Here is a 27,730-nt window from a genome sequence, read left to right as displayed (position 1 = left end):
AACTATCGACACAGTAAAATGATCAGTAGTTGCCAGGTCTTAAGGGGAAGAAAAAGATAAAACAGGAAGGGCATAGAGGATTTCAAGGACAATAAAATTATTTTTATGAGACTATGATAGTGAATACACATCATTATGCACCTGTCAAAACCCACAGAATGTACACAAAGAGTAAGTCCTATTGTAGAGTATGGACTTTGAATCACAATGATGTGTCAATATAGGTTCATCCATTGTAACAAATGTACCACTGTGGTGCAGGATGCTGAAATTTTCAAGGACGTTGTGTTATGTGTAGGGATGAGGGGTAGATGGGAACTCTCTGTACTTTCTGCTCAATTTTGCTGTGAATTCAAAATTCTAAAAATAAAGTATATTTAAAAAATCTCTTTGCAAGTTTCATCACAACTACTTTTTTAAATTCAAAAACAGAAAGAATACACTCTGTACAATGGTCTCCAAAAAAAAGCGGTTAAAAATAAATGGACAATTCGATAATGCATTTCCTAATTCACTTCAGGGATACTATAATTAGTATTTAGACATATGTAAAAACACTAGTGTCTAAAAGTAACCACTATTGCCAAGTCTATAAAATTATAAAAAAGTAGCAAGGTGCTATTCTCAAGAGTTTTGAAGAAACAGACCATTCTCTCACACAATTTTATTTTACTTAAGCATACTTGTAACAGAGATTCAAACATAATTCCATTACCCCACATTAACTTTTAGCATTTTGTCAACACTAATACAAGGGATTGGTTAATAATTTGAAATACCAGGCAACATGGCCAAATATATCATTCTGCATTTAATCATTTTTTCCCTAGCAGTAAAGAAAATTGCTACCTGCCATACTTCTTAAATAAAAGATTAAAATACAATTAAATAAAGCATAGTCATTTTGTGCCAGAAGATGTAAGAATATGTGTGTTCTATTGGGATAAAAAAACCAAAGTTCCTATACAGGTTAACAGTCATAAAGTATAAGAGAGTCATTTATAAACACACACACACACACGTGCATGTTTATAACCTGGAATTATTTGTATGTCCCTGAAAAACATCCTGTGGGAAAAGCAATTGCAGGCATTGAGACACAACACTCTGCCTCAACTAACCTTAACTTTTCTATTTATTTTCAATTTTAGAATGGATTACATAATGTTAAAAACTGGTTTTAGGTTTTACTACTTCTAACAACTAGGACAAGTCATTCAACAATGCTTTTGGAACATCTGTTTATATCAATTACCTTTTAAATTAAAAAGTTTTTGGAAAAATAATTCAAATTTTCTATATGGAAAAGTTTTATATATAATTTAGTACTTATATGACACTAATAATGCCAATGGTAAATTTTGCATTTTCAATACTCACTTCAGCAAATCTTAATATTTTGACATAGAAAATAAGTTGTCAAGGAGAAGCAGAAATATTTATCTAAATCTAATTACTTGAAAAAACATTCTGTTTATATTTCTGCAAGCTAATAATTTCAAATAAGAAATCATGTACAGCTTGGATGCTAAGGTCTGATAGATTGGTTCAGAAATGCAAACACCCAAAAGAACTGGTAAAAAGATTGTTCCCCTCAATAATAGATGGGAAGACAACCTAGCACTATGGGATTATGAAGTGGAACTTAAGCAAGAAATGTCTCTGAGGTTCAACTCATGCATTTGTTTTTACCATTTATTACAAACAAAATCAACAAATGGGGAAGTTAGCTTGAAAGTACTGACAGATCCCTTTTGAAGTATTGTTACAAATGTCTAATTTTATACCATTCATGATCTTCCATCCAAACAGTGGACAATGGAAAAGTAATCTGTGTGACAGTATAACTAGTAAGAGAAAATCCAGGTACCCTGTACTTTCTCATACCCACACCAACTACAGCCACGGATGCTAGGTCCATGCAACAGTGAGCATCTTACTGGCTCCTACCCACAACTCATTGATCTTTGCATCTCCCACTGTTTACAGAATAGCTCACAGAAGACCGAAGCTCAAAACAGCCTGCCTAGGTCTTTTTTCCAGGTTATTGGACATTGACAATAGCAAAACCATTGCTCAAATTCAGAAACACTCTATAAGAATCTTAGGTCAGCTGGGCATGGTGGTTCATGTCTGTAATCCCAGCACTTTGGGAGGCCGAGGTGGGCGGATCACGAGGTCAGGAGATCGAGACCATTCTGGCTAACACGGTGAAACCCTGTCTCTACTTTAAAAAAAAAAAAAAAAAAAAGAATCTTAGGTCAGCCTAGTTTGAGTGTATACCCGAAAGCTTTCTGGACCCCCCAATTCTCTCAAAAAGGTATCAGAGACTGGACATGGTGGCTCATGCCTATAAATCCCAGCACTTTGGGAGGCTGAGGTGGGAAGATTGCTTGAGCCCCAGTGTTCAAGACTGGAATGGGTAACACAGTGTAACTTGGTCTTTACTTAAAAAACAGAAAACATACCAGAATCAATTGTAGGAGGCACATTAAAGAGAATCTGACATTAGGGTTGATATGAACCTAGCCTATGATATTCCAAGGAAGCCAAAGACAAAACAGGACTGTAAGCAGTGCTTCCCAATTATTTTCACACTATGGAGCATGCAAAAAAGGTAGCAGCTCTGTTGCACACTGGGGTAAGCAGTTTAACTTGGCCTTGGCAGGCAGTCCCAAGGGGTAGGGATGCACATCTCAGGTACACTTGTAACACATCTGTGAGGGATCAATGTGACTCCAGACACCCTAACAGTCAAAAGCCTTTACCTTAGGATCCAATGCCCTGAACATGGCTACTTTACAAACAAAACTACCACCAATAGCAAAAAAAAAAATAGTGCTGAGAACTGAAGCACCATCAAAATCTTTATACTTTAATAAGTCAATGCTGCCACCATTAAAAGTACATTATCCCATGACAATAAGTTTCCCAAATATTTCGGATGAAAGTATTTCAGATGAAAGACTTTAGGGCACAATATTTTAATGTCAAGTCTCCAGAAGAAATATTTTATTCTAAAAGCACTTTATTTTGATGGCTCATTTCTTCATTCTTCCATCGAACCTAACTAATACATACAAGGATTCCAGCCTCTAATTACCTCTGTACAGTCCTCTACAGTGATGGGATGTATAGGCCAAGCAGATCTGATGGGTGGGGAATCTGGCTGTCACCCAGTCAGAGGCCTTGTGCTTGTATCTACATGGCTGTTTACGATCCATCCCCTTCTGCGTGGTCCATGCAGGGATAACGTGAAGGCTGACTTAGCATCCCAAAGGCAGATGCAGACAACATTCATGCACATAACTGCACATTGCTCCAAAACTCCTGCTCCCCTTTCCACCTTTCATCTTTCCCTTTCCAGAAGCAAATAAGTATATTAAAATCTCCCACTCTCACCAAAAGGCATAAGATGACTGGAATCTCTGTAGAAGTTATTAAGTCCCTATTATAACATGCTCTTCAAGCTAGGAAATGACTATTTCACACCAATGAGCTTTCTTTTCAAAGTTCTTGTGATGTAGCTACTATGTAAATTAAATTAAGAACAGGCCACTCTAATACTCTAGTAGGTGGGGCTGTAAACTGCAGGGCAATTTGGCAGAAAATATCAAAAGCCATCAAAATGCATGTACCTTTCAATCTAGCAATTGTAACTCTTGGAATTTATCCTAAGGTAATAATTAAGGATGTGCAAAAGAGTATTAATTTCCCTGCTGTTTGTAATTACTAAATCTTGGAAGCAAGCTAACTGCCACCAAATTGGATGCTGGTTAAATAAGTTATCACAGAAACATAAAAATCACAAATGATAATTTTGAAAGATGTAGAAATGTGCCCACTATATAATACAAGCTTGTGCATGTCATTCTTAAGTATCAAAATCAAAATACAAATAAACTAAATGAAGTTACTTCATTATTCCGAGTGCAGTTAAAATTATGGCAGCTTTACTTTTCTCTTTGTTTTCTGATGTTTCTCTAAGGAGTCTATAATGAACATGTATAGTTTTGATAAAGAAAAACTAAAAGAAAAAAAAAGTGAAAGCTTAAAGAAAGAAAAAAAAAAAGAGGCCAAATAGAAAGTATCTGAAAGAGAAGGATTAGGAACAAGTGTGATTGTGAGGCCCTGAAATGTGCAGCCAACATTGGTCATGAAATCTCTGTTCCTCGGGGATTTGTAAGAAAAGGGTAGCCAAGTCTCATTTGAGGACAGCTTGAATGCAGTCCTGACCTCTGTGGCCTCTTGCAGTTTCATGTGCAAAAAGACTCAGCCAAAATTCAATTTTCCTCACTGAAACACAAAGTAGTCAATTCCTTACATTTGCACCTAGTCCTCCACAATCCTTTCTCCTGTTCAAGAGACAGCAACCCTAAAGTCTTCCACCCAGCAACAAAACCAAATGACACTGAATTTATATGCCCAGTAATGTGCCAGCACTTTACTCAGGAAACACTGTCAAATGTTAGTTAATATTCTGTAACATGCAACTTACTTCTAGCTAACTGACTTGTCCATGTTAAAGAAAAAATATAATTAATTTCAGTCACTTAAATATCCCAGACTAAGAAAAAGAAAATGTAAAATGATATGCATATTGACCTGTAAATTTTATAACTAAAAATGTTATGAACAGTAACCAAAGTAACTTCCAGGATATGCTTCAGGACAATTAAAAATACTCACTTCTGACAAGCTCCTTTGCTTTAAAAAGGCCTCTAATTTTGTTTTCTAATACCTTCCTATGAATGCAAATGTCACACTTCCCAAATCCACAATTAAATGCATCTTTGACTTGGGAATCTGTTTTCCTGGCCCACGAGAAAGAGTTCACAGAAGATGGGGAGTCTGAGCATCAGAGGGGTTTAACCAAGAATGATCAGTTAAAACAGGTTTGCACCGGTTACCAAAACTGAGAAAAATGAGTTTGAATCAGTGCAGAGAGGCACAGAAATGCCAAGGTGAAGGAGCCTGCCAAGGCTGGAATACATGGTCACAAAACAAATAATGCACGGTTCTCTTCAAAGCCAGAAGAATACGGTGGATGATGTGTAAATGAGAGTCTAAGGGACCCAGTTTCAAGACAAAGTCAAGATTTTAAAAAAGAAATACCACTCCTGCTGAGACTCTCATCCTTCTGCCAAGGAGGAGTCCATGCCATCACCTTTGTAAGCAAGGCATCTGATATAGATAACACCGTACAACACTTAAGGTATATTATTCTCGGTACCAAACATCTGCCATTTTCAAAGAACAGTCATCCGGTCATAAGGCAGGTCTGTCTCTTCACCAATAAGCCTCACTTACACAGCATTCTTAGGAATATTGTGTTCTGAAGAGTTTTGTTTTCTGGATGGGTGAGGGGTTCCCTCTTTTAATTGTAAATTTAAAAGACAAAATACTAAGTACTTGGGATGGAAATATTCCTAATATCTTCTACATAGAGGGCAGCGGACATATGTTAAATTTTTCCTGATGACTCAGACTAATAGTTATGAACACCAGTGACGATGCAATGCTGCATACTGAGATAACTTCAGGGCTCACTGAAGTGCATCCACGCTCAACGACCTGAAACTGCTGTGCGTCTCGAGTTCTTGTATCTGCATATTAGAGTCTGTCAGGCTACTACTTCTCAATATGGTCATGTTCTTTTTATAGATGCTCCTTCTGCCCTATGGTGAAACAGAAAGAACACTGAACTTAGAGTGAAGTCAATTTAGGTTATTATTTCTAGCTGAATGATCCTGGATAAGTCACTTAACATCTTTGGGCCCAAGTCAAATGAGGAAGTTCAACTCTCTCTCAAGGTCCTTTCTTTGCTCAGATGCTTAACTCACATTTGCTGCTTCTCATCTGTTGTAGACTTTGAAATGAGAAAAATAAGTCAGCTAAATTTGCATAGGAAGTAACATAAAATAGAAATATAAGCACACAACATGCTCTCTTGTAAGTGAAGCAGAAATATTTTATGACATCTATTTGTCTTCTCAGAGGCCTTACTTGTATACTTTGTAGTCACTCGTGGGGTCTCAGACAGCTATGATTTCTGGATAACTATGATTCTATGCATGATACTTCCCTATATTTCCATATGCTTCTATTTTACCTATTATTCTCAAGGCAAAACATTATTTGATAACAGCTTTATTTCAAGCCACCTAAGAAGATAACATGTACATCTTTTGTCATCATCTATGCATGTCAGCAAACTGCAAAATGAATACTCTCATCTTGGGACTTTGACTTACTGAATGGTTTCAATGACACTGACTACTTAAGAAAGTTTTCTAAAAGATGATGCCTGTGAAAACATAAGACACAGTAGAAATGTAAAGAATATTTCTGTAAATTCTACAAGGAAAGAGAATCAATTCATCTTTTATTTTCTAGAGTCCCTAACACATGATTTGTCTATTAGTATCATCATCAGGAACTTTAAAAGCCACATCTCTTCTCCCTCGACACGTTCAGCCTGAAGTCCAAGTCATGCTCACAGCTACACTTCTAGCTCCACACAGATCATCCATCTCCAGTTCCCAGCTCTCCCCTGAGTTCTGGATCTCTATTCCCTATCATAACCTCTGTTTGGATTTTCCATAAAGTGTCTAAGAAAGTTTATATTGCCTCCTCATCTCACATCTCTCTCCCTTACCCCATAGTTTAAAAAAAAAAAAAACCTACAGCAATTATTCTAAAATTCTTCTGCTATATTGAAGTGGAAGGAATACTAATTCAAGGGCATACTGGGTGGGTGCTGCATTAGGAGGGAAGAATATCCAAGAAATATGAATCTATAATTACTGAGGGGTCAGAATACAAAAGCTACCTTTTTGGAGGTTCTAAAGCAGCCAATCCTAGGTAATGACTGGATAATCAAAGTTTATACTGCCTGGAGTGAAGTGAACATGTGACTATAAAAGTAGAGGAAGGGGTTATAAAGCCCATGGGGCTGGGAGTTATCTACATTTCCCTCCCATTTATCCCACATCCAAAAGGAATGCTGGCAAACAGGCCCCAGGTAAGCTTCTAAGTTATCCTCTACTTCCCTCAACAGTGTATACCACTGGGATTTTTTACACTTCTTTCCTTCTTCACTTTCGGACATGCCTACAACAAGTTTACCTTGGAAAGGATAAACTCCTTCTTTAGTGACAGAACTCCTTAGCATCCTTCAAGCCCTCATTCAAGTACGGGTCTGCGAAGACTCCTCCACTTCTGCCAAGCTAAAGAGTCATTTCCTCTTACCGTGTTCAGATTTTCCACTAGATTAAGAACTCCACAGGGAGGAGCCCTATATAACACTTACCTCTGTCTCCCCAGTCCCTGGGATACTGCCTGGCACCATGCACAACTACAATAAGCATTCAGGACATACATGGAAGAAGCAGTACTTCCACAGCTCTCACTTAACAACAGGCCAAGTCCATCTCAAAATCTTCTTCATAGGGCTACCATCAAACCTTCCTCTTAATGCAGTACAAAGAGAGAGAAAATGTATTATGTCTGCCTGCTAGGTATATACAAACAAGCCTCTTGACCTACCCATCTTTTGTTCTTAACATAGGGACCTCCTCATAATTTTAGACTTCATCTAACCAAAACCTGACAAATCTCACAGTGCTTAGTTAGGTTCAACAAATGCTTGTTGTTGTTGGACCTCCTCATGCCAGTGGTACAAGCAGAGTTACAGGTCCTTAATTTGATACACAGCTGGTGCAATTTGGTATCAAACTAGGTCAGTCCATCTTACATAGTTCATGCTTTATTTCCAGTGTGGCAGAGTGAGAAAACAGAGGGTAGAATCTAAGAGGGAGGATTTAAACCATAGCACCAACATTTCCTGCTTGTGTGACCAATTTCTCATCTCTAAAAATGGAGATACTATAATCTACTTGTTTTTTTTATTATTAACCTAATGACAAGACACGTGGCAATGCACTTTATGAATCATAAAGCATTGTACAAGAACTGGTGCTGGTTTTTTAAATCATAATATGTCTTAGTACAAAAATGGCATACTCAAGTTCAGATGTACTGTCTTGATTACCTCAGATCCAACATAACTGAGAAAACTGCTCTAAGAGTTCTGACTTCCTGAGATCAGTGTCACAGACGATCTGAGTGAGCTTCTTTGAGCCATTTTAGGCAGGCTGAAGAAGCTTGTTAGTATCTATATGCTTCCAGGTTGGCGGGGCCAGCTTCTGCCAGTTCTACCATATGCCAACTGGCGACATACAGGAGCATGCCAGTGCTACCAGCTCCACATATACACACCCACTTCCACCCCCAAGAGGTACCAGACTGTCGGACAACTTGGCCGCTAGCCTATGAAAATGTGGAAATGCTGAAGAAACATTAGCCAGCAAAGCACATACTGGCAGCTGAATCAAATGTTTAGGCTCTTCAATATACCCAAATAAATCGTTTGTGTGTTCTAACAAATGTTTTCTTTGGAAAGCATTTTTCAGTACAGATGCTTCAAAAGTACCCATTTTTAATGGGTTAAAGCAAGGGATCAAAGCAGCAGAAGGGTGGGGAATGTTTTTAAACAAAATTGCATCAGCTGCAGAAAAAAAAAAGTTAACATTGACTGAGGGAAGGCATCTCTGAAAAACAGAAAAGTTGTCAGTAGTTTTCAAAGTTACATTTTTAAGGAACTTTAAGGGTTAAAAAATTGTAAGCACCCCAAAATAAGAAAGTTACTCAAACTTGGCAAGGGACAAAAAACTGTGTTAATTAAAAAAAATATTGATAAACATGGCTCCGCCAAAAAAATGCAATCAAACAAGGAGTCAAGAAGTTAGGAATTATAAATTAAACTCTTCTTGCCAGACACTTTTAATAAGCAATTGCAAACACATTTAAGGGTTTTTATACTGAGGATAATGGTTTGGGCGACAATCATAATGGAATCCAAATACATTAACTTCCTTCACAAAATAAACTACATAACCAAACCCCAGACAGAGCTCCTGACATACTGCCAGCCTCTAATGCAGGCACAGTAATACACTGTAAAAGACAGAACAACTGATCCCTGTTCTTAGGCAACAATGTAATGGATATATAATTTATTTGGGGTATATCACCCCTCTCCAATTTAAGTACATCTTCATGACAGTATCTTTTAAGACAGGAAAAGTTACTAAACCATAAACTATAAAGTTGATACTATGGAGGTCCCTGATTTAAAAAACAAGCATGGTGGATATTTCTCCTGAGGCACAAAACAAGGAAACTCCATCTTAAGAGTAACTAGTTTCATCACCATCAAGAGAACTTATGTTCAGCTACTGACGTCAATGAAAGTACTACGTTCACAATAGTGATATGAACTATGAATAAATAGAGCTAATAGGCCCGGCACAATGGCTCCTGCCTATAATCCCACCACTTTGGGAGGCTAAGGCAGAAGGATCATTTGTGACCAGAAGTTCAAGACCACCCTGGGCAACACAGCAAGACCCCATTTCATTTATCAAGAAAGCTAATAGATTTTTTTAAGTGAATTCACCAGACGACGCATAAGGCAAGAGTTTTAAATAGTATTGTTTTCTACTCACAAATTAACCAGTTGTACAATTACACTGACCAAATCAGACTTTTGGTGCTACAGAATTATTAAGTGTTCATTAAATCAAACCAAATCATATAAAATGATGCTCAGGAAAAGAAATGCCAACTTATAACAAATGCCAAAGAAAACCTTAAAATTCTGAAATGCTTTGAGTAAAGGGAGGAAAAAACGTAATATCCATGAGTATGTAAAATCACAGCAACTTGTTAAATGATTTAAACCACAGACGAAGAATTTAAAGACTAACATTATGAGTTTTGATTCATCAGAATAAAGAAACACTGACAATAACAAACGTCAACAACAACTGAAACTTTCCCCATTATCCTAATACGTTTTCACTGTAAATGTTCCATTAAAGAATGTCTTTAAAACAATCTTCAAAGTTCAACTCCCTATAATTAATTCAATTCATAAAATTATCAATACAACTGAATAATAGTTTATAACAGTGTGGTGGTTACTCAGGCACATATAGTCCGTCTTTAATACATATTATGAGTAATTTGCTTATGAGACATCTCGGTAGTATTGAGTATAACACCAATTGCATTTAAACAGAAACATCGTAAGCCGGATGTGAAGGTTGATTCTGAGTTTCTTATAAACCATAAATTTCAGTTTATTTTTATCATCTAGCATGCCTCAGATGGAATTCGCAGTAATCACAGCTACAGTGGAGCAACTTCAAACATAAATGAAACAAATAACCAGCAGATCGATACAAGGTGACAGACTCCTGGCTGAAATCTTGCCCCAGCATGACCCACTGCTGCCCTTCTGCACTCTAAAGACTTAATGAATCACCAGAAGCACACTCAAGATTGTGTGTGTTTTGCCCACGTGAGAGCTGGATTTACATCAGTACCAAAAAAGCATCATCCCCTGCCATGAGACAAATACAATAAAGAACACGTTTCTACAAGGTACTGGACATGATGGTTTCATGAAGCATATGTACGTATCATATAAACATTTCATCATTTTAAACTGAAACACCAAGAATGACTGAAAATCACAAAGCCTAATGAGGGGATAATTTTAAATGATATGCAATTTGTAGTAAGTTGTTTCTATATTGGCAAAAGGAAATGGTGCAACAGCAATATACAAAAAGCAGAAATGTAAAACCCATTTAGCTTTCTGAATATGTTTTGCCCCAGGAAATGCGTAAAATAACTTCGTCATTTAACACTGCAGATGCACCTGTGGGCACCAAAGTAATCTTAGTTACTTAAAATAATCAGCCTGTGGAGAAACCTTAAGTTATTTAATAAATAAGAATCTATGCAATAGGGCTCGTACCAATAAAAAGGAAAGCCACAGTGTGGGACAAAATGCCACCAATCTCCCTTAGAGGTAGCTTCCTGCCATTTAGCTCAAAGGTACAGAAACAGTCTACATGCTTTTATACTAAGTTCAGTATATCTGAATGGCTCTTTGAAAAGGCATCATTGTCCATACATGACCAAAACAGACAGAGAGGGCAAAGACATTCTGACAGACTTGCACAGAATCCAGCCCAGCCCTTTTCCAGAATAAGTCCAATTCCACTCCTCACCTTGAATTACAGCAAAACAGAAGATACAATAACCAATTCTCAAAGTGGAGCTCCCTAAAGAAAATGGACAGGTCTCAACTATAGTATGAAAAGGTATAAAGAAGGATTAACCAACACAGTATCACAGGACATAGAACATCTGCCCAGCAAGACAAGGTAAAACAAAGTAATAGGGAAAATAGGTAAACATAGCACAGGGCAAAAAGGAAGTAAAGAAAGAAGAAATGAAAGAGAAGGAAGAAAACAAGCATGCAAAGGAGGAGAAAGCACTCACTCCTAACATTTACACAGCCTAAAAGCAGAAGGCTTCATGTTGCAGGATTTCCAAAAAGTGATTATTAACGAATAGGAGCTCAAAGAGGAAATGATAAGACAACAGAAAGATGTCATCAAGCCAATAAAACATACCAAATACCAAAAATTTATCAATTCAGTACTCATAAACAAAATAAAAACAGCATGGAAAGGAAGAGACATGATTAAAAATAAAGGAATATGGCTAAAAATTGAATTAATAATGTAGAAGAAAGGCTTGATTCCAAAGAATACAGAGGAGAAAGACAAATATTCTTTTTGAATGGAGAAAAGATAAGAGGCACAAAGAACAAAGAGAGCCTGAAAATTGCTGATCCTGAAGAACCCAAAAATTTGATAGAAAAATATTTCAAGTAAAAATAGTATAAACTTTCCCTAACATGAAGAACAGACTGAAATAACATACAGTGTTCCAGGAAAAATTGTTACAGAATGATCCTTAAGTCACTGAACTTCAAGACCAAAAAAAAAAAAAAATTCTGCAGGTGTTCAGGCAGAAAAGAGCAATTCACTTACGTGGGGGAAAAAAAGTCAGACTGGTCTCACCCTTCTATTAGGAACACTCAATGCCAGAAGACAAAGGAGCAACGTCTATAGATTTCTAAGTGCAATCCAAGAATTTCACAAGGCCAAATATCTTTTGACCATAAAAGAAAATACATTTAAAGATGCAAGAAGTCAGGAAATGCAGCATCTACAAGACCTTCACAAAATAAACTCTTTAATAATAAAATCCAGTCAAATGAGTCATTAACAGAGACGCTATGGCAAAAGGATTACCTCGACACTAAATTTCTACAAAGTTCTGAGAAAAAGTGTGATCCGATTAGTTTATTAAGTCAAATGGAACTTAGAGTAGAAAAGTGACTGTTTAATATACTCAAATATAAAACTTCTCAGGGAATGCAGAATTTGTGATATTTCCTTAAAATTATTTGATAATGAAACCTAGTTGACAAATAACTGAAAATGAAAAGTCATGATAAAGAACCAGGGAGGAACACCGAACAGATTTAAATACAACACTATTATTTGCTGTTTGTCTAGTAGATATACTCTTTAAGAGCACAGTACAGGTTTTTTAACTTTCCAGAGGACCAGGCAGAAAGTTCTAAATGAGCAGTTAGCTGGTAAATTTATTAAATCCTCAATAAATCAGTAAAAGGAAATCTTGAAACTCAAGAGCAACTTTTATTGTAGCTTAATCACTGTATGTTCCTATTTTTAAAAACTTAATTATTCCATTAGTAAAAGATGTATGTTCATCTAAAAATCTAACTAAATATTGAGTATGTAATTCAAAAGTAACCTTTTTTTTATTGTGTTTGTTTTTTTCAGCTCTTTTCTGCCTATAACGCCAACCTTCTCTGCTCAGCTCACTAGAACACTCGTTCTACTGTACAGAATGAAGTATTGTCCAATTCTATAATTACAAATAAAATCCAATTAGATCTTTAAATTATATTTGTTGTAATTTTGTTTTGTAACAGGCTTAAAAGATCTCATTTTCCAAACCTGATTTTCTTGGTATCATTTCTAACTTCCTTCTTATGTTCAACCCCACATACACTCAATAATTGAATCTTCATTTTATCTACCTCCTAAACATGCTCTGAATCTACTTTTTTTTTCCCATGTCTACAGCCAAGCTTAGGCACAGCTAAAGACACCATCAGCCCCTCAATTCTGTTGTCCTACTTTATTTCTCAATCCAGTGCTTTTTATATGCACTCAGAGTTCCTTAAAATGCAAATCTCATCATCTCCATTTCTTTCCTAAAGCTCCTCACAAACATACCTTCTTAGGTTATAAGTCTCATTATACTTTGGGCTCCTCCTCCCTTCAACAGGTATATTTCTCTGAGCACTCTACTCTCAAATCCAATTAATCTTTCCTCAGTTCCTCAACTGTGCCGTGACCTCCTCCTGGCCTATGTTTTTTCTCCACCACTCTTAACCCTCCTTTGGTTTACCTCTAATCATCTGTAGGTCTGTCTCTTTCAGTTTAAGCTTCCTTTACACTGAAAAATCTTCACAATAGAACCCCAACCCCAACCAAATTTAGGTTGAGCGATCCCACTATGTAGTGTCACAGAACCACATACCTCCAATCAACGCTTTCCCACACTATATGGAGAAGTGCCTTTGTGCTGGTCTGTATTTACTAGTAAATCCCATACAAGCATACATTATATACACCATATTCATGGTTGGAAGCCCAGAAACTGGCATGTGCCAGGCACATACTGAGTAATTTTAAAAAAAAAAAAAAAAGTTGATTAATGAATGGACCATAACAGAAAGTGTTTTTGGTTTTGTTGTTGTTTTTTTTCCCCACAGCTGACCCATACATTATAAACCTTATTTTAATCCTCTCTAAAGCAACAAGTATGAAAGTTGTTCTTCAGCAACAACTCTTAATACACTCTTGAAAAATAAATAACTGAAACAGGTACAAAAATGGATTTAGGAGCAGGCCCCTCTGGAGCACCTCAAAGCTGAAAAATGATCATTCCAAGGAACTGGTTGCTCAAGATAGAAATTGAAGCTTCATCATCCACACACTCTTTCAGATCACCCTCAACAATAATCATCAGTATCTCTCAATTCTACTTCAGAAACATGATGAACTTCCCTTTATCTCTATGGCAGGTGTTAACACTCTGAAGCCAAGCCAACACCTTCTCACGCTGCCCCACAGCAGCCTCCCTACTCCAGCTGTTTGCAGTTTTCTAATCCATTTTCTATATAGAAGCCCATGTCATCTTTGCAGAACTCTTGATCATGTAACTCTCCTGCTTATAATTTTTTAATGACTACATTTAGAGTGAAGCGAAATAATATCCACACTATGCTGAAAGAAACTAAGTAGTTGGAGTATGTATGTTAAATTCAGACTAACAGGCATTTAGGTAAAATGCATTACAAGGAAGATCACTAAGCAGTGAGACAGAGTCAATTTTCTAGGAGTAATTTCAAAAATTCTAAATGAGTACACCTACTTAGCATAGTTCAAAACGTATAAAGTCAAAATTTTTAGAAACACAAGGAGAAACTGACAAAACTATCATTGGAATCAGAGATTTCAAATAATTCTTTCATCCATGGGAGACTGGCAAAGCAAAACTCAGTAAGGTTATAGAAATTTTAAGAAAAGTAAGTGAAAGCTTTATCTATTGGGCAAATATACAAGGATGTATACAATAAGAAGGTAACATACTTTTTTTTTTTTGAGACAGGGTCTTACTCTGTCACCCAGATTGGAGTGCGGTGGCTTGATATCAACTCACTGCAACCTCTACTTCCCAGGCTCAAGCACCTCAGTCTCCTGAGTAGCTGGGACTACAGGCATGAGCCACCAACACCCGGCTAGCTTTTGTATTTTTTTTGTAGAGGTGAGGTTTCACCATGTTGACCAAGCTGGTCTCAAATTCCTGAGCTCAAAGTGATCTGCTTACCTCAGCCTCCCAGAGCTGGGATTACAGGGATGAGCCACTGTTCCCAGCTAGATAACATATATTCTACCTTCTTTTCAAACACATACAAAGCATTTACAAAAACTACCCTTGAACTACGCCATATAGCAAAGCCATAAAAAATTAGTACCAAGCAGACTACATGCTATAAATATATCACAATGAAATTAGCACTTGGTAGTTTAGTATAGTGGTTTAACACAGAACTCTCAGAAAAAGTTATAATATATAAAATGAATTGGATTGAACGAAAATACTTCACATCACAACTGATGGGATTCTGGCAAGTTATTTTGTAATATTGACAAATTAATTCTAATGTTTATATGAAGAGGCTAAAGACCTAGAATAGCTAATATAATATTGAAGAAGAACAATGTTGAGGAATTGACATTACCTGACTCCAAGAATTACTATAAAGCTACAATAATAATCAGGACAGTCTGGTCTTGGCAAAAGAACAAACAAATAGATCAGTGGAACAGAATGGAGTTCAGAAATAGATCCACATAAATATAGTCAACTAATCTTTAACAAAGGAGCGAAGGCAATAAAATGGAGCAAAGATAGTCTTTACAACAAATCGTGCTGGAACAACTTGGCATCCATGTGCAAAAAACTAAATCTAGCCACAGAGCTTATACCCTTTTATACAAATTAACTCAAAACAGATCACAGACCTAAAAGTAAAATGTAAAACTCTAAAACCCTAGAAAACAAGAGAAAATCTAGATGATTCTCAGTTCAAAGATGATTTTTTTTTAGACACGAAACCAAAGACACAATCCATGAAAGACGTAACTGATAAGCTGAACTTCATTAAAATGAAAAATTTTTGCTATGTGAAAGACACTGTCAAGGGAATAAAAAGATAAGTAAAAGACTGGGGAAAAAATATTTGCAAAAGACATATCTGTAAAGACTGTCATCCAAAATATGCACAGAACTCAAAGTTCAGAAAAAAAGAAGAGTGTAAAAAAATGTCCCAAAGACCTTAACAGAGACCTCACTGAGAAAGACATAAAGATGGCAAATAAGCATATGAAAAAAAGTTCCACATTATATGATTATTAGGGAAATGCAAATTAAAGCAACAATAATACACCACCACACTCAGAATAACCAAAATCTAGAACACTGACAACTCCAAACGTTGGCAAGTATGTGGAGCAACAAGGACTCTCACTCATTGCTGGTGGGAAAGCAAAATGAAACAGCCACTTTAGAAGACAATTTGTTAGACTCTTACAAAAGTAAACTAATGCTTACTTCAGGATCCACCAATTGTTTCTTTTTTTTTTTTTTTTTTTTAACCCCCTGAAGTTCAGGTTCCCAGCTTAAGGATCTAGCAATCTTACTCTTTGGTATTTAGCCAAATGAGTTGAAAACTTGTATCTACACAAAAATATGCATACAGATGTTAATAGCAGTGTTTCTATAGTTGCTAAAAGTAGGGACCACCCAAGGTATCCTTCAGTAGGTGAACAGATAAACTGAGACATCCAGACCACGAAATATTCAGTACTAAAAAGAAATGTGTGCTATCAGTCATGAAAAGACATGAAGGAAACTTATATACATATTGCTAAGTGAAAGAAGCAAATCTGAAAAGGCTATACACTATTATAATTCCAACTATGAAATATCCTTGAAAAGGATAATAATCTAAAGACAATAAAACAATCAGTGGTTGCCAAGGGTTGGGGGGAGAGAGGGATGAACAGAAAGAGCACTGAGGATTTTCATGGCAGTAAAACTACTTTGTATGAAACTACAACGGAGGATATGTGCCATTGTACATTTGTTAAAACCCGTAGAATATACAACACTCAGAGGAAACACTAATATAAACTAGGAACTTTGGGTGATAATGATACCTCAAGGTAGGTTACTCAACTGTAACAAATGTATCATCCTGGTGGGGTATGTTGATAATGGGAGAGGCTACATGTGTGTCGAAGCAGGGGGTATTATGGGAAATTTCTACGTATTCTGCTCAACTTTGCTATGAACCTGAAGTTTCTTTCAAAAACAGTCTGTTTTTAAACACACACACACACACAAATCATGGAATACAGCTAATGCTGTCTGGATAGAAATTTCTTTAAATTAAAGATTAATTTGCTTAGCAACTAAATTTAGAAGACAAAGAATATGAGAATAAACTCAGAAATTTTAAGAAAAAGACAAAGTTAACAAAATAGAGAAGATACAATGAAAATAAACAAAAGGAAATGCTTTCAAAAGACTATGAAATTGTCAAATCCGTGGTAAGATTTGTCAAATAAAAGAATAATGTAAAAGCAATCAATCATTATGAAACAAACTAAATAAAGCACAAGGGGAGACAAGTACAGATACAGCAAGGTTAAACATATAATAGATTACTGTGAACATTTTTGTTATGGGCTAAATTTTGGCCCTCCAGAAATTCATATGTTGAAGTCCTAACCTGTAGTGCTTCAGAATGCTGAGACTCTATTTAGAGATAGGGACTTCAAAAGAGGTAATTATGATAAAATAAGGTCATATGGGTAGATCCTAGTTCAAGGGCTGGTGTTCTTATAAGAAAAGGAGATTAGGACACAAAGACACACAGGAAAAAAAGACCACGTGAAGGCAAAGGGTGAAGACAGCAATTTCCAAGCCAGGGAGGGGGCCTCAGAAAAAATCCCACCCTGTTAAGACCTTATCTTGGACTTCTAGCCCTCAGAAATGTGAGAAAATAAATTTCTGTTGTTTTAAGTCATGCAATCTGTGGTACTGTGTTATACAGCCCTAGCAAACTAGTACAATCTTACCCTAATGCATTTGAAAGCTTACAATAAACCAAATACAACTTACCAAATCTGACTCAAGAAGAAACTGAAAACCTGGTCTTATTACCATTAAAAATTGAATTTTAAGTTCAAATTTTACCCACAAAAAGCCACTCATCCCAGATATTTTATAAATGGCTTCTACCAAATCTTTAAAAAGTAGATAATTCTGTTAATGCACATTCTTCCAAAAGATAGAAAAAGATTCTAACATGGCTACCAAAAACCAGTCAGAACACTTTTTTAAAAGTTACAGCCAATCTCACTTATGAAAATAGATGCAAATATCCTATATAAAATATTACTAAACATATCCCAGTGGGATATAAAATTATCATGATCAAGTTGAACAGAAAAATCATTAAACATATTTATAAATTCAACAAAACTAAATATTAAATCAAAATAAAAAGTAAAAAGAAAGTCCACCATCTCAGGGAAAATAATTTCTATACCTTTAATCAATCCTGAATATCTACCCCATCATCCTTCCCAAAAAAGACCACCATTCATTAGAAAAATGGGCAAAAGACAAAAATAATTCCACAGAAGATGAAGCCCAAATAATCAATAAACATATGAACCATTAATAACAAAATGCAATAAAACTACAGTGAGACACTATTTAACGCACACCAGATTGAAAAATCTTCAAATGTCAGCAGACACCAACAGATGGTATGGATGTGGTAAAATGGGACTATTAACCAGTACTATTTAAGAACTGTTGCAGGCTGGGCACAGTGGCTCACACCTGTAATTCCAGCACTCTGAGAGGCCAAGACAGCAGGATCACTTGAGGCCAGAAATTCGAAACCAGCCTGGGCAACGTGGCAAAACCTCGTCTCTACAAAAAATACAAAAATTAGCCAGGTGTGGTGATGCCTGCCTGAAGTTCCAGCTACTTGGGACGTGGAGGCAGGAGGATTGCTGAGCCAGGGCAGTTGAGGCTACAGCGAGCTGCGTTTGTGCCACCGCACTCCAGCCTGGGAGACAAAGACCCTGTCTCAGAAACAAACAAACAAACAAACAAACAAAAACTGTTGCAACTACATGGGAAAACAATTGGACATTATCCAGGAGAGTTAAAAATTTCTCTGCAATCCAGCAATTCTACTTCTGGGTATATATTCCAGAGAAAATCTTCTATATTTGTACCAGGACACATTTAAATGACTCTTCAGAGCAAGTTTAAGATAGCAAAAAGCTTAAAATAATAGGAATGTCCATTGCTGAAAAATGGATAAATTACGGTGTAGTCATAAAATAGAATTCTATTCATTTGTGAAAATAAATAATCTTACTTATATGCATCATTGTGAATGAATATCAAAAATAACGTTAAGTAAAAAAAGCAGATCATAAAAATATAAACAATATGGTATTATTCAAATGTCTCAAACAAAAGTAAATGATACATAGCTTGAACATGTATTTATATATGATGAAAAGAAAGGAAATGACAATACAAAATTCAGGATAAATGGTTATGTCTGGGACTGCTACTGTCTGATTGTGTCCCTCCAAAATTCGTGTTGAATCCTAATCTCCACTGTGGTGGTAATAAGAGGCGGTGCCTTTTAGGAAGTGATTTACGAAGCTGCCTTGTCCCTTCTGCCATGAGAAAATGCAGCTAAGAGTAACCCCTGGCCAGACACTAAATCTGCTGGAGAGTTCATCTCGGACTTTCCAGCTTCCGAACTCTGAGCAATACATTTCTAGTATTTATAAATTACTCAGTCTAAGGTATTTTGTTATAGCAGCCCTGACAGACTAAGAAATGGACTAAAAGGGGTCTTGAAAAAAATGCTGGAAACAATCTATTTTTTTAAGTTAGGTTTCTCTGTTATCATGGTTTACAACTTACACAGTAGTCAATACATACATGTTCTTTTTTATCTTTCAAATACTTAATAACTTAAATTATCTCCCTAGTGCTTTGTCAACTAGAGTGATTAATTCTTTTGACTGGTGAAACAAGAACCTTCAAAGTCTGATTTTGAAAAACATTAACTTCATTGACTAGGATTTGCTTTATTAAGGTGATATGCTCATCACACAACAGAAGCAGTTATTTTATTTTTAAGACATGAATAGAAACGTAATTTGCAATACAAAAAGAACAAGGAAAAGTGGTTAAGAAGAAAATCCTCAGAACACTCAACGAACTAAAAGAAACGAAGGAGGAGGAGGAGGTTCCGTTTGGGGGGTTTTCTTGGTCCCATATGCATTGCAAGGTAAATGTGCACTTAGGCAAAGACAACTGTCAGAAAGGATATCTTCCATTAAAAAATAAAAAAGAAATCTTGTTGCTAGATGCCTCATTATAAAATTGTTGGGTTAGCACAAATGTGTAGATCATAAATACACTTGGTATAGGAAAAAAACACCTTCATATTTGTTACTATATTTAACAATAGCCTAAGAAGTACATTCAGAGTATTTTTACCATGATATCAGCCTAGCCATGGAGAGTAACTACTTAGGAAAATCCCTCTCTTGCCATTTTTCTCATAGTTAACTCCTGTAAACCAGACCCTTTCCTTCATCTACCACATACTGGAAAACTCTATCTTAATAAAAGAAATATTTAATATTTCAGGTTTTCCGTCACCCATTTTTCATTTTTTTCAGGATTTCATTTTTCTTTCTTCTGTCACATATTATCATACTCTTTAACACTTCTTTCCAAAAAAGAAGAAAAAGTAAAATTCATTCTCATTTCTCTCATTGTCCTTCTTTTGCTCTTACTCACCTTTCATTCATCCTTTTGTTCAAATATTCATTGAAAAGATCTCTATAAGGCAACTTAATACTTATCCAGTATGATGCTCGCACCATCTCCCTGTCTACCATCACTCACCTCATCAAATAATCCCTTTATCTTTGTTCCTGGTAGTTCAAGTATACAGGATTTCCTAGTCCCGTACTATGGCTCAACCAGAATGCCAGGCAAGCAACCCTGGTACAGTCTAAGACTTAACATGTAATAAAAAAGCCCCTTGCATTCCAGCCCTGCTGTACAGAAGCTGCCCCATGCCACCACCTTTCTTGGTGCCAGCATGATTCAACTTACTGATACTACCCCATTCTTCTCTCCAGTATCAGTGCCTCCTGGTTCATGAACCTCCGTCTGAATTACTACATTCCTGCTTATCAGGCATTCTCCAGCACCATGTCCTCCCAGTTACTGCCTGCCAACCTTGCCTCTAACTTACTCCCAGCCTTTACATTATTCATTCATATTCTGAATATAAACTACTATCATGCTTGCTCATAATTTTGCTCTAAACTTTACTATCTGGACAAGCCCCTGATGCCCCGATTATTCACATACTTCCATCATGTTCAAAATCAGAATCCTCCTTTTCCTCAAGTTATGTTTTCTCTTTCCTAAACTCTCAATCATATACCCTGAGGCCACAAAGCCCTGGCCCAAGCCTGACTGGTCTACAGCATTACAGACAGGCAGTCAAGATCCAAAATCCAGGGAGCGGAATGGTCTCAACCACAACAGACAGCAGTAACTGAGTCAAGTACCATACAAAAAAGCAACAAGAGGCCATAAATAATCTTGCAGGTTCTCAGAGTTGTGCAGAGTTCATAAGCAGTGAATCCAGGCAGATGGTATTCTAGGGCAGATGAGCCTTCCTCATGTGGAGACGTCCATTCATGTGACAGTACGGTCCTCTCCACTACAAGACTGGGTCCCACGAGCAGTGCTTCAGACAGAAATGGGAAAATCAAGGAAAGAACAGGAACCAACAGAGGTCTATAATCTAAGATCCTCGGGTGGGGAGGACAGCAAGAGGGTGGAGCTGCAAGTGAAACGGCAGAGAATAGGCAAGGAGAGACTTGGTGGATTTGAACTATCTCAACTACATGTCTACATTTTCAGAACTGTCTTTCCTGCAGCGTGCCGTCATTCTTGGGTTATAAGAGCCATTCAGGCGGGACTGGGCAGAAGTGAAGCAGTTGCTGCATGCATTTCACACTCGGAAGGTGCAGCTCACACACACTGTCACCAATGTGCCCTCTCTCCTCACTGGCACAGGAAAGTGGTCGGTCCATGGGATTGCCTTCATCTGCTTATTTTATTCATGGGCCATGATGTGTCTTGCTCAGGGAAGGATGCCAGCTTTTCCCACAGTTCCCCGACCTCTCTAAAGTTGGAGGCTTATGATCAGTGAGGACTGATCCTCACTGTGGACTGTGTGGACTGGCATGCACCCTCACACATCCAGTGTGTCCGTCCTCTCCTGCCCTCCACTTTCATCCTTCCTTCCCAACTGCTCGCCCTGCTGACTTCAGCTCTGGCACCAAATATATAGAAGCAACAGCCATACATAATGTGCTTAACTAGTTCCTACCATCATAGGTGGTCAAGTCCTTTTAAGCCTTATATTTAGCACTTTTCCCCTCTTTCTGTTTCTCTTTTGACACCCCGATTGATACAGAATTTGGCACCAGAACTAGTTCCAGAAAAACAAAACGTTTACGGATTCCTCCAGTTTGAAGATGAACTGTAGCTGACGATGTTTTCCAGAACTGTTCACTACAGTATCTCCAGTCACATGTGCACTTCCATAATGTTTCCACTCTCCCATAAAAGGGTGGGGGATATATCCCCTCCTTTTGAATTAATGAGCCTCTTTATAATCATTGAGATGAACAGAATATGGGGAAATCACGTGGCATCACTTCCAAGGGTGACGCGGCTTCTGCCTAGTGTTCTCCCCACCCACCTGCTCCAGTACGCAGCTTTACTGTTAAGGAAGCCTCGGCCACATGAAGGCATTGCAGCCAACAGACTGGCTGAGAGAGCCAGCACTGACTGGAAAACATGTCAACGAGTCTTCATGATTCCAGTCATCAGCCTTTGAACCTCGGCAGTCACTGAGTACAGCAAGGAGAAGGCAACTCCACCAAGTCCTACCCAAGTAGCCACTTCAAGAGCAAAATACACACTGCTTTTGCTTTAAGCCACTAACCTGGGATGCTCCGTTTTGCAGCAATAGATGATGAAATCGCGGTTGTCACAATGTGCCTAGATTCCAACTCTCAGTTCAAAAGGACACTCAACTCTCAGTTAAAAAGGAACACCTACCCTTCAATTTGAGTGCATATGATTGAGAACAGGGAAAGGGACTACTCATGGCAGAAGGGTGCAAGGCCGACAACCAGTGGTTATCACAGTGTGCAACATTAGGAGGAGGCTTTAAACCAGGCTCAGGGTCCCAAACCCCAGACTCTCTGTGTAACTACTGCCCCCTTGTTACAATTCTGGCTCTGACGACTCTCCATGTGTTTGCTCTCAATCTTCCAGCTTCTCATTGTCAAGTGGCCTTTCATTTTCCCCTAGATGCCAGCTATTAGTATTCTAAATTAAAGGAGTCATCCCTGAGACGTGAAGCTATAAAAAATGCAAAAGGCCCCTCTCACAGATTTTGCTCCCGTTAGACTCTGCTGTGTGAAGACGGATGAAAAGAAAAAGCTATACAGAATTTTCCTCACTTTGATAACAAAAACAATCAAAAAAATTCCCCCTGAAAAAGTTCTTTGAAATCTAAAGGATCTCGCTACCCTGAAAGAGGCAACAGCCCTAGCCTATCGGTTAATTTTAACGGATAGCTGCTGGCTAGGTATTAACTAAACTTTAAATACAGCTCCAGAGCCACACCTGCAAGAGATACAGGGTGTTTTAGTAAGTGTATGGGCTGTAAGTGCATGCTATCACCTCAAGAGCTTTTAACAACATAACCAATCATGTTTCCTGAAACTAGATTTTAATTTTACCAGATATGCTACAAATAACAACATAGAAGAATAAAGGAAACTTTGTTAGGCCAAAAAGTCTGATGAATTCTAAAAGTAGTTCATCTAGCTTTGAAGACACATAAAACTATAGCATCACCATGTGAAACTGTGTTAAACAATCTACTGTTTGCAAAATATTAGACATTTATTAGATTTTTTATAATGGGAAATTTTAATATTATCACTTGCTTCATTTAGCTGCAACAATGATTTGAATGGACTTTTTTCTTCCAGTCACAAGAAGGAAGAAAATTACATTTTGATTGACATAAATCATAATTTGTTTGACTATTAATGGAATTAGTAAAATGAGAATTCTTCCAAAACTCCCAACCATGTGTCTATGACAATAGTAACATGTACCTGTAATCACAGTCACTTATGTTCTTGAAAACCTGCGGTTGGCAGAGTAATGGCCCCCAAAGATGTCCATGTCCTAATCCCAGAAATCTGTTAGACTACATGGTAAAGGGGAATGAAAGTCACAGATGGAATTAAAGTTGCTAATCACCTGACCTTAAAATAAGGAGATCATCCTGGATTATCTAGGATAGGCCAAAGTTACCACAATAGTCTTTAAATGTGAAGAAGAGGAGAACCAGAGAGATGGCAATGCCAGAAGGACTCGGCCCAAAGTTGGTGGAGTTGAATGGACCAAGGAACCTGAGTAGGCTCTAGATGCTGGTAAAGAAATGGAATTAGCCCTAGGACCTCCAAAAGGGAACGTAATCCTCTCAATACTCTGAGTTTAGCCCAGTGAGACCATTGGACTTCTGATCACCAGAACTCTAAGATAAATTTGTGTTTTTTTCCAAAACCATTAAGTTTGTGGTAATTTGTTACAGTGGACATAGAAAACAAATTAAAAGCCTTTAATAAAAATAAATTCACTTTCATATTAACTGTCGTGCTCTAACGGCACAAATATTTGAAGCAGCATGTTAAATATGAATAATCAATTGAATCTTAAATTGGAATATTTGAGAAAGTTACATTCCATTAGATTATAAGATATACTGAAAAATTGATTATGTGTAAGACACAAAAAAAATCACACTTCTTGAGTCAATAATTATTCATATTATTAAATAAAATTCTTTAGAGAAAGTAAGAAATTCTCACCTAACATCAGCTTGAGAGAAGGGAAGAAGCTGGCTTATTAAAATAGTATACAAATGTTGATACATAAAACTATATAGATATTATACTTCAATAAATGATATTAATAATCAATTACTATGCTGCTTTAACACTACAATGTTCTCATTATGTCAAAAAAATTTAACTAAAATGATATTTGAAAGATACTCATATTTTTATGATCACTCTTGAAAATTTCTGGTAAAGTATAATAATTACTTTGGTAAGGTACTCTAAATAGCTTAGCTGAAGAACCACTATAATCAAGTGGCCAGAGAATGAAAATGTGTAAACAGGGAAGAGAAAAAGAAGAACGGAGGGAGGGGAGGAAGTGGAAGTAGCAAAGGGGAGAGAGACAGGCAGAGAGAAAGTGGGGGGAGAGAAAGTGAGGGGAAGAGAGGGGAGAGAGGAAGTGGGAGAGGGGAGAGAAAGTAGGGGGGTAGAGGAAGTGGGAGGAAAGAGGAAGTGGGGGAAGGAGAGGAACTGCAGGGAGAGGGAGGGTAGAGAGGGGAAGAGTGAGAGAAGGAAGGAGAGGAAGGGAGAAAAAGATAAATGAACCTCAACAGATTCTGGCTGAAATGTAAATCTTTGACTTGTGTTTGTTATTTCCAATACTGTCTAAAGAAAGATGTCATTTCCAGAGTCTCCCCTCTGGTTCCACGGCACGTCAGTGCCCCTTAGGAGAAGGGCTCCTGTCTTCCTTTGTTCTGCCACTTCCAGTAGACCTTCTGGAATCACTGATTATCACACATTTATCTTTAACTCTAAAAGGAAATTTTTCAGGGCACTTTTGTGCCCAAAGAAAAAGTATATACTTTTGCATTTGCTAAGAATTTTTTTCTAAACTAACTTTTCTTGGCTGCTCCCATTTCTTCCAGTCAATGTCATACTGGCAACTCAAGGTCTAGCTCAAATGTCACTTTATATGTGAAGCCTTCCAGAACCCACATCCCAATTCCCTGGCTCTAATAAATATATTATGGCACCAATCACATACAATTGTAGAAACTTATGTGTCTGTCTCTGAGATGATGAAGTCGTCAAGGCAGAGTCTAAATATAATTTATCTTTCTAGCCCAGGGTCTAACAAATAATAAATGCTAAATATATGTCTGAATTGTAGTGTTTGCAACACTACAGGACAGAAGTAGCCAACATTCTGTAAGTGAACCAATAACATATACCCCAACTATCACAGCATATCCATTGTTATTTCCTCCAAGAGAACTGGCGATGATTCTGTTCTTTATCAACACAGAGTAGAACAATTTGGAAATCCCCAATCAGACCCCAACACCAGAAGCTGCCCTATAAGAACACCTGGTACCCATCCCAGCATGCTCTTCAGTCAAAGGAAATAAATTATACAAATGCTAGTGTATAAATTTTCCTAAAGCTAAACTGACTATACTCTAAACACAACTAACACAGCTTAAAATGATAAAAACTGCTATTTTGATGAGCACTAGTAACTACCAGGCAATATGCAAATTCTTTAGAATTTTTTTCTCATTTAACCTTCACACCAATTTTATGGAGTAGGAACTATTATTGTCATTGCCGTATCAGAGACGTGGCAACTGAAATATACAAGCAAAGTTGAACACTGGCAGAACTAGGATGGAAACCAGGCAATCTGAGTACAAAGTCATTTTTTTAAACACCACAGCAAGTTTGATATTCTCCATGTGCCCCTTAAATCTATTTAAAAGGTTACTTATTCAAAATGCCAATGTAAAGGCATTTTTACAGCCTTCTTTTAAAACCCACTGAAAATGGGTAAAGAAAATTAAAAAAAATGAAAAAATTAAAAACCCTCCACCTTTAGTGAAAGTAAAAAGTCACAAACTCAAAGCACATCTGTCAAATACTGTGAAATGTGAGAGGCAACTGGGAGCTGATACACAGTTCCTCAAACCTCAAACAAAACACGGAATTTCCTAAAAGTAAAAATCACAGACCTATTCAATGACCCTTTGATTAGAATAGACATCAGACATAATCAAGTGAATACAGATCAATTTCTCAGAAAGCAGAGAAAGTGTTGTTAAAAGAACTAACACACAGGCACAGCCTTTTGTGGAACTTAGCTCCCTCATGAAGGGGTTCTACCTGACATGGCAGAAGGAAGGAAGACAGGAGCCCTTTACTTAAGGGGCACTGGAAGCAGAGCAAAGACTCTGGAAATGACATCCTTATTTACACGGTATTTGAAATAACAAAATCAAGTCAAAGATTTGCACTCAGTAGCTCATACCCAAATCACTGGTGCTCCTGCTCATACTGTGCTCTGGCAAACACTAGCCCCATATAAAGATAGGTGATACTCAGGGAGAGCCCATGAAAACCGCAGGTAAAAGCAACAAATACCAAAAGCCAGAGAGAAATGTAAGCAAGAGGCCAATGAAGAACAATCACAATAGAAATAACCCAAGCAAACAGATGAAGAATTTAGACAAATATCTCTTCATAGACTCAAAAAATTAAAATAATTACAGATAAAAGTTTCTTTAAAAAAAATGTTCAAGGCGGAGGTACAAGTGTAAGTTCAGGATGTATAAGGGTTCACGTGATACAATAACAGATAACTAAAAGAAATGAAAATAAGTCAACACAGCTATGAAATATAGCTATCTTGGGAACAAAAAAGTAAAGAATTTAACTGAAAACATAGTTTTTTAAAAAGTTCAACTTGAAAGCACACTGAGTGAAATTAAAAAGTTAAAGATGAAGGCCACAGATATGGAAAATCAAGGACAAACATCACACATATTTTCAAAGTTACTAAAGAACAAAATAGTGTACTTTAAATATAATTTTAAAACCTCTTGTCATAAAAACAGACTCTACTTCTCAGATATTAAGAGCAAGATCCAAGAGAAAATGAAACAGAATGACAAAAAGTAAGACAATCGATGAAGTTCCTGAACTTTCAGGTTTAAAATAATTGTTCATTAGCATCCTGGACAAAAAAAGAAAAACAAGAACAAGTGAAAAGATCAGTTTGCTTCAACCTTTGC

The 27,730-nt window shown here is 37.0% G+C and overlaps 1 protein-coding gene across 8 annotated transcripts in view; it reads right to left on the bottom strand.

The window, feature by feature from the left end:
• The window catches only part of LOC105481754 (KLF transcription factor 12), a 618,039-nt gene that overhangs the window by 275,667 nt on the left and 314,642 nt on the right, over positions 1–27,730 (bottom strand). Inside the window, exon 1 of one of the 8 annotated variants that reach the window (XM_011741488.3) lies at positions 22,499–24,571. The exons of the other annotated variants lie outside the window; for them this stretch is intronic. The gene's annotated coding sequence lies outside the window, so the exon portion shown is untranslated. Of the gene's footprint in view, positions 1–22,498; positions 24,572–27,730 lie in introns of those variants that run through there. 8 annotated transcript variants of the gene reach the window in all.

The sequence above is a fragment of the Macaca nemestrina genome, chromosome 16 (assembly GCF_043159975.1).
Source record: "Macaca nemestrina isolate mMacNem1 chromosome 16, mMacNem.hap1, whole genome shotgun sequence".
NCBI lineage: Eukaryota > Metazoa > Chordata > Mammalia > Primates > Cercopithecidae > Macaca > Macaca nemestrina.
The sequence above is the reverse complement of the archived record's forward strand: the minus strand, read 5'-3'. Positions and strand labels throughout refer to the sequence as shown.